At 44.4% G+C, this 12,663-nt stretch overlaps 1 protein-coding gene across 1 annotated transcript in view; it reads left to right on the plus strand.

Moving 5' to 3' along the window:
• The window catches only part of SYN3 (synapsin III), a 613,179-nt gene that overhangs the window by 181,283 nt on the left and 419,233 nt on the right, over nucleotides 1-12,663 (plus strand). The window lies entirely within an intron of this gene.

Below are 12,663 nucleotides of genomic sequence, written 5' to 3' on the forward strand. Positions count from 1 at the left end.
ATCTGCTAACCAAGGGAGAAGGAGAGGATAGATTGCTTGGAAAGATTTTTATGGGCCAGGCCTTGCAGAGTCATATAGCAGGATCACTGGCATTCCATTCATCCCATTGGCCAGAGCTCAGTCACATGCCCACACTCAACCACAAGGCCTGCTGGGAAGTGTAGTCCAGCTGAATACCCAGGCGGAAAAGGAAACAAGTTGGCCAAATATCTCTACCATAATTTATAAGTTTAAACAAGTCTCATTTATTACCCATCTTTAAAGCAAGGAAATGAGTCCTGCTTACATCATAGACTTGTGCCAAGGATCAAGAGAAATAATGTCTGTTGTGGTGCCCTGAGGCAGTAAATACAGGTGAACTGCTATTATTATTAATTTCACCACCTCCTGAAATGTATGTACTACTATGTACTGGGCCTGGCCCAGGGCCCAGTACATGGTAGGTGCAAAACAAACCATTGTGCAGTTGATGGTCTTCCCACCAGCCTCCTGAATGCATGCTTTGCTCCAGCTAGCTGGCATTTGGTTCACACACACATCTTTTCGACAAGTCACCCATTGTCATCAGTCATTGCCGATTGCCCCTGCCAGCTATGAGCTGGAACACAGGAAGGGTTTTATCTGAAGCCTGAGACATCCTGAAAGGATGAAGCCTCCCTTCTTGGGTCCCTGGAAGGCTGCCCATTGCACCTCACATTCTTTACAGCCTGGAGGCCGACGGTAACCATGAGCTCTGTGAGGGGCTGCAGCAGCCAGCTATGGAGGCTACTGCTGATGTGCGAAGCTCATGGCTTGTGGCCTAGAGACTCAGTTCTTTTCCCAAGCCCCCTCCCACTACCCACAAGCTCTAGTGTTGCTCAGAAGGAGGAGGAAAAGGCCCCAGAGAAGCTGTGAAAACTTGATCATCAGTGGTGTACCCAGTTCCCTGTACTCTGTATAAGTGGGTTTTTGAATGTTTAAGACATAGAACTTGTTAGATGGGTATTTTTTTAAAAAAAAAACTCATGTTTAAAACAAAGATCACCTCGCAGGTCATAACAGCTTGCACTTATATGATGTTTACTATGTGCCAGGCATGTTAATTAATTTAGTCTTCAAAGCAACCCTATGAGATAAAGAGATAATTATAGCAATTTTAGGGTGGAGAAAATTGGGGCACCAAACATTCACTGGCCTTACTCAAGGTCAGTCAGAGGAGTGTCCCTTTAGTCAGAGCATGGACTCTATAGCTCACCACAGTCCCCACCACTCCCTAATGTATCCCAGACATAGGGGCTGAGCGTCAGTTATCATTTCTCTGTACTTGAAAAACAGTAGAGAGCATGTTTTTTAAGACTGTGATGCTGAATCCAGACCACCATAGTTTAAATTCTGGCACTGTCACATTTTAGCCATGGAAACTGGGAAAGTTATTTACTGCTTTAAACCTCAGCGTCCTCCTCGGTAAAATACATCCAGAACCACCAACTTTTTTTTTTTTTTTTTTTTTTTTTGTCTCCAGGGGTTATACTTAATGCAGTATACTAGTTTGCAAACTCTACTTGAGGCATATTCAGATCTTCTCTGTTTGCCAACAGATGTGGAAAATGGAGCTCAGAAAGTTCCAGTAATTTTCCCATAGTCAGTGACGGTACCAAATCTTCAGTTAGAACCTAGGCCCATGAACCTGCCCACGAATCCCATCCTCCTTGCATTTGCTTGTTTTATGAAAGCCTCTATTCTCAGAACCTGGTGTGAATGCTTTGGAGTAAACAGCTGTACCATTTATTAGCAAGGTGACCGTAAGCAAGGTACTACGTGGGACTCAAGTTTTTCATCTGAAAAATAGGCTAATTAAAAAACCAATGAATTTTTACAAGATTGCGGAGATTGAATGGAGAAGGTATTTCAAACGGCTTCCTCTATCTTCAGACCTTGGAGGTGTTAGCCAGTCTTGCCTGGAATACCCATGTTGCCATCCCATCTCCAGAAAATATCCTTGGCAGGGCCAACTCACACCCATCTTCCTGATTCCTTGTTACTGCTCACTTGTACTGAGAAACCCTCACTGACTACGTTCTCCCTTGACCCAGCCCAGCCTGGAATTTGGGGGCTGCACGGATTATAAGCTCATCATATTGTTTCAAATTGTTTCAGTTGTTTCATATTGTCTTGCTTAAGAATTTATCCCCAGAACCAAGCCCCAGGCTCATGCTAAATAAATGTGCGTTGGGAACAGCCACCACCTAGGGGGCTGCCTGGAAGGTGCCTCCACTTCCTTTCCTTGGTGAGGAATTGGGTGCAGAGCTGGGGGTCTTTTGGTTCCATTCTCATGTGGCCCGACAAAGCTGTGCAGCCTCCCAGGTCTCATAGATGTCTCTGGTCCCTTTCCAAGAGGGGGCTCTGCTCTCCTCAGAAGAACAGAGATGTTGGGAGGCAGGAACTGGGCAGTCCTCCCCTCCAGTAGCTTCAGCTCCAGCCAGCAAGACTGGCCCAGCTCAAACAATGATTGGTTGACATCGTAAGGCAGAAAAGCCATGTGGCCCTTGGCTTTCCAAATGCAGCATCTGCAGCTAGACTGCCTGGGTTTGAATACTGGCAGGACTGTTGTGTGCCCTCGGGCAAGTTAGTGACATCTCACTGGTGCCACTTTCCTCATCTGTAAAATGGCAACTGACTTCGCAGTGTTGTCCTAGGGATTACGGAACTAAAACCTGTAAAGCATCTGCACGAGGCTATGGTGCATATTAGGCACATTGAAAGTATTTGATAATTAGAAAGCTGAATATGTGAAGCAGGATGTAGGCTGATCATTATGAGAGGAGCTCTAAGACAAGCAGGACGACTGTGAGCTGTGCGGTGAGGGAAGGGTTCACCAAAGTAAGGAACTGGACTTGGGCCTGAAAGGAGGGAGAAGATTCTCTTTAGTGGTAGGAAGTAAGAAGCACAAACATTTATGTAGCATCAACTAAAAGCCAGACACTGTACTATATACTTGCTAATTCCGTGCTCATGTCCCCGTGAGGAAACTGATGTTCAGGTGGATTAAGTATCACCCAACGGCCCAGCCTCTAAGAAGCACAATTAAGATTTGAACCCAGATCTCACTGGCTCCAAAGCCTGTTTTCCAGCGCTTATCTATACCAGAAATGTGGCACTTTGTCACACGCAACCATGTATTAGTCAATGTTCAAATACTTGTTACTGTATTAAAATCCCAACTCCTATTCATAAGCTCTTAAGTTTACGCCATGTACGTGCTCGCAGTACCCAGCTAGACTGATCAGCATCAAAGGCTGCAAATTGCATAATTTTGTATCACTACATTTTCCTCTTCATGTCCTAACACCCATTCATTCAGCAAACATTGATGAGTGCTACCTGTGTGCTAGATACATCTATTGGTTTCTGTTGCTGCATCAGTAAACCAAATATTTTCTCTGCCATCACATAGTTTATAGTCTAATGGACAAGGGGCAGATATTGATCAAATAATTAAATGTGCCATCTTAGAATATAAGTAGGAAAGTACTAAGCACTAAGTCTTCTCAGAAAAAAATGCTAAATAAATGTCAGTTTCCTGGCTAGGATGGCGAGATAATGACCATAGTATACATGTCCAGGTCTTTAAATCCTCGGGAAAAAAAAAAAATTACAGGCAGTCTGCTAGGTATTCCACTGGGGAACTGGGGATCAAGTGAGGAGTATATATAGCTCTTGGCCTCATGGAACTTACAGTCTAATAGGGAAGCTGACATGTCAATTAGAACAGTACAACTTTCAAAGTCTGTGCAAAAGGCTAGTTGGTCAAAAAAGGATGTCTCTGTTAAAGTATAGATGGCATAGATTTTTGTTGTTGTTTGTTGTTCACTGCCAAATGCCTTAGAAGAACACCTGGCACAGAGTATTTACTCAATAAATCTTTGTTGAATGAACAAATGACCATAACATTTACAATGGGTTTTAAAAAATGAACAGAGTGTGTCAGGAAATTTGCCTGGAACTTGGCAGTGACCCGAATGTAAGGGATTCCTTCAGGGCCGAAAAGATGAAGAGGGTCTGCCGCTTCAGAACAAGGATCTGAAAAAGTGGGGCTGGGCTGAGTGGCAACTCAAGCCCAGTTTCATTTCAGCTCTCTCTTGCCTCAGTCCATCTTCATCAGCTGGTCTCTAGGTTTCACCAGGACAGTTCCATGGGAGACAGTACTAGAAGGTCACACTCTCTCAGAATATTTTAGCTAATAAAGGCCTCAGAAGCATACCATCTGACCTCCTCATTTTCACTGTAAAAGAACGAAGGCTCAAAAGAGGGAAACTTACTTGTTCAAGGTCTCTGGCTAGTGAGTTTCAGGGCCAGGACAAGAACCCAGCATTTTAACTACAGGCCTTACTATATGTGGTGTTTCCAAGCCTTTTAAGCTTATTAATTTTAAGCAGAATAACCCTTTTTCCTAATTAAATTTTATGTGGATGAATTCAGAAATGCTCTAAATAAAGCCATATAGAGGCCACTGGTGGGTCCATAACATCCATCGTGGACCAACTCCTCATTCCCTGCACACACGCTCCTTCTTTGGTGGGAACAGTTAACCTTTTCTCAGTTGTGTGAAAGTCTCATGTGATTAACGCCTCAGTTCCCCAGTCTGACTCCTGCTAACAAAAGGATTTCTTCTCCTAAACCCCATTTCAAAAGCACTGCACTGTAGAGAATATAAGCAAAGTTCTTAGCATAGTGCCCTGTGTACAGTAAGTGCTCAATATGTGTTCATTATTGCCATTTTCATTGTGCACTGGCTCAGTCTATAGACATCAGAAAAGTGGGGAAGGGAGAGCTGCCATTTGTCAACCACCCGCTAGGATTCAGGCGCAGTACTTGATGCTGACCACAATTTACCTTGGTTAATCTTCCTAATCACATCAATCCACCATCTCATTTTTTTGTTGTTGTTGTGGGTTGTTTTGTTTTGTTTTGTTTTGCTTTTGAGATAGAGTCTCACTCTGTCACCAGGCTGGAGTGCAGTGGCGCAATCTCAACTCACAGCAACCTCTGACTTCCTGGTTCAAGCGATTCTCCTGCCTCAGCCTCCCGAGTAGCTGGGACTACAGGCACACACCACCAGGCCCAGCTAATTTTTTGTATTTTTAGCAGAGACGGGATTTCACCATGTTAGCCAGGATGGTCTCGATCTCCTGACCTCATGACCTGCCCGCCTTGGCCTCCCAAAGTGTTGGGATTACAGTCCTAAGCCACAGCGCCCGGCCTACCATCTCGTTTTATAGCTGAGGACACTGAAACTCAGAGAGGTCAGCTACTTGCCTACAGTCACACAGGTCATAAGGACTAAGTTAGGACACCAGCCCATTTCTCCATGGTCCAAATTCCTCCCTCCCCAAGACATGCATACACATGCATATGTGTATATAGGGATTTCACTGTTTTTTTCTATCAGACTGGCTATCTTTGTTTCATTCAGTCCTGACAACAGTGCCATTTCTTCTTTTGATGAATATTTACTGAGCGCCTGCTATGTGTCAAGCCCTCTGCTAAGCCTCGGGAGATGGAAGTAAATGGGCACAGTGTCTTGCTGCAGATACATGCAGATAGGTGGACAACAGATGAGTAGCTGCAAGTGTGATGAGATCACCAAAGGGAGAAAGGAGAGTGAACTCTGGACACATGTAATTCTCCCCCTTACATAGATGAGGAAGCTGGAGCTCAGATATGTTAAAGACTTGCTGAAGCCTGGGCAACATGGTGAAACCCCGTCTCTACAAAAAATAAAAACAATAGCTGGGGCCAGGCGCAGTGGCTCAGCCTGTAATCCCATCTCTTTGGGAGGCCAAGGCGGGCAGATCACTAGGTCAGGAGTTTGAGACCAGCCTGACCAACATGGTGAAACCCCATCTCTACTAAAAATACAAAAATTAGCCAGACGTGGTGACACACACCTGTAATCTCAGCTACTCTGTGAAGCTGAGGCGGGAGAATCACTTGAAGCCAAGGGGTGGAGGTTGCAGTGAGCCAAGATTGCACCATTGTACTCCAGCCTGGGCAACAAGAACAAAACTCTGTCTCAAATACAAACAAGCAAACAAAAAACAATAGCTGGGTGTGGTGGCCCATTGCCTGTAGTCCTCGCTACTTGGGAGGCTGAGGTGGGAGGATCAGTTGAGCCCAGGAGTTCAAGGCTGCAGCAAGCTATGATCGCACCACTGCACTCTAGCCTGGGTAACACAGCAAGACCCTGTCCCTAAAATAAAAATTAAAAAAAAAAAAAAAAAAAAGACTTGCTCAAAAATCACAAAACAAAATAGCTAAAATTCATCATGCACTCACTACATGCCAGGCATTTTTTTCTTTAACTCACTGAAATCCTCTTAACAACTCTATGATGTAAGCGCTATTATGATCTTCATTTTCCACAAGGAATCTGAGTCACAGACCATGAAAGTAACTTGCTTGCAATAATAAAGCTAAGAAGTGACTGAGTCAGGATCTGAACCCAGATCATCTAGCTAGAGACACTGTGTTCTTAACCCTCTGAATCCAGGTCTGAGTCCACAGCTGCCTTCTCTGCAGGATGGGAGGCCAGCCGGGAAGCAGGTTTACAGTGTCTGCCCATTGGGCATCCTGGGAACCCCCTCCATGTGTAACTGTGATTGTCATGACTGAGAATCTGCTTCAGGAAGGCAAGGACCTGGTTCCCAGGCAGGGATGAGCTGCACGCAGCATCCGAGAGAGGAGCACAGCTCTTAAAGCACTTCCTTGGATGCATGGGGCTCCCTAAGTGTGGACCTTAGATCTCAGGAGATTAGAGGGAGAGTCATGCTTTGGGAATCTGAGACTTCAGAGAAGAAAACAACAGTTCCACCAGTACTCTTATCTCACACCCATGGGCGCCAAGTCCAGGTACTCACATTCTAGAGAGGCCTCAGGTGCTCAGTGGTCGGGCAGGTGGCCTGGCCGGGGTGGAGTCAGGAGCAGGTCCTTCACAACCTACTTGGCCCCAGGGAACGGTAAGTTTAGATACTCAAAGGGAGCCAGAAAGAGTCCTCTACGTAAGAGTTCCTACAGCTCAAGGCCTCAGAGAGAGAGACGTAGTCCTTTTCTGGAGACCAGGGTGGGAATAGGGGCATAGGTTACCAAACATCACTGAGGAATACGTGACTTCTGAGCCACCACTCTTTGATGAATGTCTTGCATTTTTTGAAGCTGTTTAAGAAAAAGTTAGAGACTGTGTTCACTTGTGTCATCTGAGGTAAGCCTCACCATAAGCCCGTGGCCTCTCAAATGTAAAAGGAGGATTACATACATCTTCGAATGAGGTGACGGCCAAAATGAGATCACATGTGGAAAAAATTTCACGTTTACCCTTTCTTCACAAAGTTGTTAGAATTCATGAAAATGCTTTAAAAACTATAAAATGCTATGAAATGTTTTCTTTTCCTATTTTATTTGGTTCTAATTGATTTCAAATTCCGAGGCTAGCCTCAAAATGCCTAGTTTCTTTGACTAACATATTATTATGGTTTTATCATCTACCTATTTATCTAAGTCTTCTCTGGAGGCAGTTAAGTTTTTAGCCCTTATGGCTTATGATAACGAGCTGCTAAGTTTACCTTATTTATTTTTATTTTTTGAGACAGGGTCTCACTCTGTCATTCAGGCTGCTGTGCAGTGGCACGACGTCAACTCATTGCAGCCCCTGCCTCCCGGGTTCAAGCGATTCTGCCTTAGCCTCCCGAGTAGCTGGGACTACAGTGCATGCCACCACGCCCAGCTAATTGTTGTATTTTTTCAGTAGAGTCGGGGTTTCACCATGTTGGCCAGGCTGCTCTCGAACTCCTGACCTCAAGTGATCCTCCCATCTCAGCATCCCAAACTGCTGGGATTACAGGCTACGTTTACTTTAGAATTAAATAAGTAAAGTGATTCTGTTTTCAGTTATACATGTGTATCTTTATAGTTTCAATATCATATTTATATGTGTTTGTATGTTTCTCAACTTGAAAGCTAGACTCTAAACTCCCAGAAGGCTTGACCTATGTCTAGTTCTTAGCTATAATTAGCATTTATTGAGCATTTTTCTATGTGCTGGGTACTATTCTAAGGGTCTTACATGGATTAACTAATTTAATCTTTCCAACAACCCTATTAAATATTAATAGTACTAGTATGACCCTTGTTATACACAGAGAGGTTAAATAACAGGCTGGGATGGTGAACCTGGGCCTCCAAGCCGGGCAGCCTGGCCCCAGAGTTCCTACTTTTAAGCTCTACTCTGCTGGCTCCCTCCCCTCACTCAGAGCCCTGCATCTGAGAGACACTTGGAAATGTTTGTCGGTTTCATTTGAGGCCATTGTGTAACCCGAGAAATACGGCTTAGAGATGGGAGATATGGGTCAGGAATGCATTTAGCTGCAAGTAACAGAAAACCTGACATGTAGGGGCATAGGCAATAAAGACATTTCTTTTTCTCACATAGCAAGAGTCTAGGTGTTTCCAGATTTGGTGCAAAGAGAGACTTGCTGTCAAAGATCAGGGCAGTCTTTGCCATTCCTTCCTGTCATTCTTAGATTATTGGCATTTTGTTATCGTGCTCAATACTACACTATCTGTATTAGTCTGAGTTTTCCAGAGAAACAGAACCAATAGTAGACGATAGGTAAATAGATAGATAGGTGTACCTGCAGGTATAGCTGCAGATTTACTATAAGGAATTGGCTCACTGGATTATGGAATCTGAGAATTCCAGGATCTGCAGTTGGTAAACTGGAGACCCAGGAGAGCCAATGGTGTGAGTCCCAGTCTGAGTCCAGAGTCAGGAGGAGACTGATGCCCTAGCTTTTAATACAAATTATTAATTACTCATTCATTTATCTTCCCACACCATCTAACATTTCTATATGATGAAACTTCGACTCACTTCTTGGTGCCTGCCTAATCCTCCAGATCATTACAGGATTATTCTTGGCCATGCATTACACATCAGACACTTCAACTGCCTTCTCTTCAGTCACTCATATCAGTTGAGATGTAAACTGCGGCTGAATGGTCTGCTATTTTCATGCTAACGATGCTTCAATATTTTTCATCTGCCTCTTCTTACACGTTGGGCTAGGTTTATACTATGGATCATTTACATTTCTAGAAACCCGAAATATTGGCATTATCCTCCTACTCACAACTCCTACTTCAACAGTCAGGCAGGGAGAGTGAATTCTCCCTTACTCAGCTTTTTATTCTATGCAGGCCTCCAGCAGATCTGATGAAGCCCACCCAGAATGGCTCAGGCAACCTGTGTTACTCAGTCTACAGATCCAAATGCAAATCTCAGCCAGAAACATCCTTACAGTCATACCCAGAATAATGTTTAATCAGATGTTTAAACACCTGTATCCCAGTCGAGTTGACACATAAGATGAACCATCTTGCTGTCCCAACTTGACTGCCAAACGTGGAGGCATCATGTCAATGTCAGGTCAGGAAGAAAGGGTCGTGCCTGGTGGCTCTTCTCCTCTCAGGCCTCCTCCTTTAAGACAGTTTGCCAGAAGTTCCTAGCAGATTTCTATGTTGGCCTCATTGACCAGAATTGGGTCACATGTCACTAGCAGTAGTTACAAGGGAGGCTGGCAAGATTGAATATCTGGATTTCCACCCTCTGCAATAGAAAGAGATAAAAGAGAAGAAGGTTGAGTTGTTGGGTTAGCCAACCCACAGCATTTATCAGAGCAGCCTGTGCAAAGTCACAAAATCAGTAGTAGGAACAAAATTAGGACCCTTGACTGTTTTCTTCTTTCTATAATATGTGAAAGAGAAGGACATTTTATTCACTAGGCTACAATTTGGTGACTGAAGCCTTTACTCCACTGTTCTTCCAATTTCTGTTTCTTAGCAGTGATTCACCAGGCCCTTGCTCTCAGTTTATTGTGTAGAAGACATAAGTATTACAAGGTGAAGACTTTCAGAGGATAAATGACACACAAGTAGGCCAGTAACAGGGTCCCAGGATCTTGTCTACCCTAGAACAAGACTCAATCCAGTTGAACCAATTCTTATTGAGTGTCCACTATATAACTGTCATCGTATAGGCCGTGATAACATTGCAAGAAAGGAGGTACCATCATCTTTGCTCTTGATGAGCTCACAGCCTGGTGGAAAACCGAGTTGAGAAACACATGTGCACCGTTGAAGGACTGAAGGCCATCAGAGAGGAATGTATGGAATACAGTGAAGCCCAGCAAGGGACAGGCCAGCTCACTGCCATGTTCAAAGAAGGCTTTCTTTGCAAAGAAGGAGGTGTTGAAGCCAACTGTGGAAGGATGAGTAGGTATTTTCCAAGCAGACAAAATAGAGGAGGGCATTCTAGTCCAAAGGAATAGCATATGCAGCATGTGGAGGTGTGGACCAGTTGGGTTTGCTCAGGCTTCACTAGACTCTGGAGTGAAAATGCTCTTCCCCACATGTGGACAATCACACAGTTACAAAGTGCTTATACAAGTATTCTCTTATTGGAGTTCCTTAATTCCTACTTTCCACTTACTGCAAACTGTACTGATTTTTAAGACTCTACTGAAGGGTTGACTCCTCCAGGAGACTATGTCCTGGACCCCTGTTACTGTGTCAACTGATACAGGCTCCTTTCTCTGCTCCTGTGGCATCCTCACCATTTCCCTTGCCATGTTGACAATGTTTGTCTCTACGTGAGTCTCTTCCAGGGCTCCATGAGCTCCGTGACAGCAAAGACTGTGTCTCATGCATCTCCACAGTCCAGTGCCTAGGGCAGTGCCAGGTATCCAATTAATTCCAATATGTAGTTGAGGAATGGAGTGAATGGATGAGTCTTGGGAGGTGGGCAGAGCAAACACGATTATTCTCATACACGAATGGAGGAAGTGCAGATGAAGAAGGGTCAGAGTGTTGGGCCCCTGGTCATCTAGACTAGACTAGACTGGACTGGAACCCAGGCAAGCTGACCCTGATTCAGATTCTTTCTATTCTACCATGTTGTCTCCAGAGGAAGCAGGTCTCATCTTTTTAATTTTATAGGGTCCAGAAATAGATTCCAGGCTATCAGAATTCCTGGTCATTTCCCAGTTTCTTCTTTTCCCAAGCTTCTCTTTATGGTCCTGATTCTCATATTCTCTAAGCTTCTCCTCTCTTTTTCCCTTAAATTTACTTCTCTAAGTTTTCACAATTCAATCATTCACCTAGCCCACCCCAGAAATAGGCAACTTCCCCCAGATAATCTCCAGGCTTCAGCAAACTGGCATTCATGAAGCCTCCCTGATAACCCAGGGACCAAGAACTCTTCATCCTTTTCCTGGCTAAGACCTGCAGCAGAAGACTGGAGATGGGAGATGGGTGGGAGGTGATTCTGGGACTGTGGGTGGCTGTGGTATCCAGTTTATATATCCACTTAGCAGAAATGAATTCCTAGACCACCTCTTTAAAGTAGATCTCTCCAATACTATACCTTCAAGGATCTGAAATACATCCCTGTCTCCCATGCTGGTACCAGTGTCTGATTTTTACTACTTAGAGTCTCCTGTTTCTTTCACGGCACTCATCACAATTTGTAATAGCATGTGTGTGTTTACATAGGTTTTGGGTTTTGTCTGTTCCCACACTATCCTACAAAACCAAGGATCACATCTATCCCGTTAACCTCTGTATCCTCAGCTCCCAGCACACTGCCTGTAATAGGTGCAGAGCGAGTATTTGTTGAATAAGACAATGACTGCACAGGTTGGCTTTTTCTTTTTCTTTTTTCTTTTTTGAGACAGAGTCTCACTCTGTCACCCAGGCTGGCGTGCAGTGATGCAATCTCAGCTCACTGCAACCTCAGCCTCCCGTGTTCAAGCAATTTTCCTGCCTCAGCCGCCTGAGTAGCTGGGATTACAGGCACGTGCCACCATGGCCGGCTAATTTTTTGTATTTTTTTAAGTAGAGATGGGGTTTCACCATGCTGGCCAGGCTGATTTCGAACTCCTGACCTCATGATCCGCCTGCCTCGGTCTCCTAAAGTGCTGGGATTACAGGCATGAGCCACCGCGCCCAGCGGCTTTTTGTTATTATTATTATTATTATTATTATTATTATTAGCTAAAAAGGAATCTTGAAGCAATACCTGTTCTCCAAATAATACCTTTTCTATAGACCTGGAATTTACTTCCAATTGTCTGATTTCCTCTGGTCCTCACAGTGGTTCTGTGAGGATTGTATTAAGGTTCCTAGTATTAAGGAAGGAAGCTGAGGCTCAGAGGGCTTAGTAACTTTCTTAGAATCACATTGAGACAGGAAAAGGGGGCTGAATTACTTATATGGAGGTATGTATTCAGTACTTGCTACCTGCCTTGGTGTGCATGGCCCTGAAAACAGGTCCCTATATTAGGCATTGCCATCGCTGTGGTGTAATTTTTACAGATAAGCAACCTGAGGCACAGAGAGTTTAAGCACTTTGCTCAAGCAGGAATGGCTGGTCCAGGATATGAATCGAAATCGGATGGCAAGCTCATTGGTTTCCACTACATCATTTGCAAAGAAATCTGGATGTGGGGGCCGGGCGCGGTGGCTCAAGTCTGTAATCCCAGCGCTTTGGGAGGCTGAGGCGGGCAGATCGTGAGGTCAGGAGATTGAGACCATCCTAGCTGACATGGTGAAACCCTGTCTCTACTAAAAATA

Source organism: Mandrillus leucophaeus, unplaced genomic scaffold (genome assembly GCF_000951045.1).
Source record: "Mandrillus leucophaeus isolate KB7577 unplaced genomic scaffold, Mleu.le_1.0 Scaffold2, whole genome shotgun sequence".
NCBI lineage: Eukaryota > Metazoa > Chordata > Mammalia > Primates > Cercopithecidae > Mandrillus > Mandrillus leucophaeus.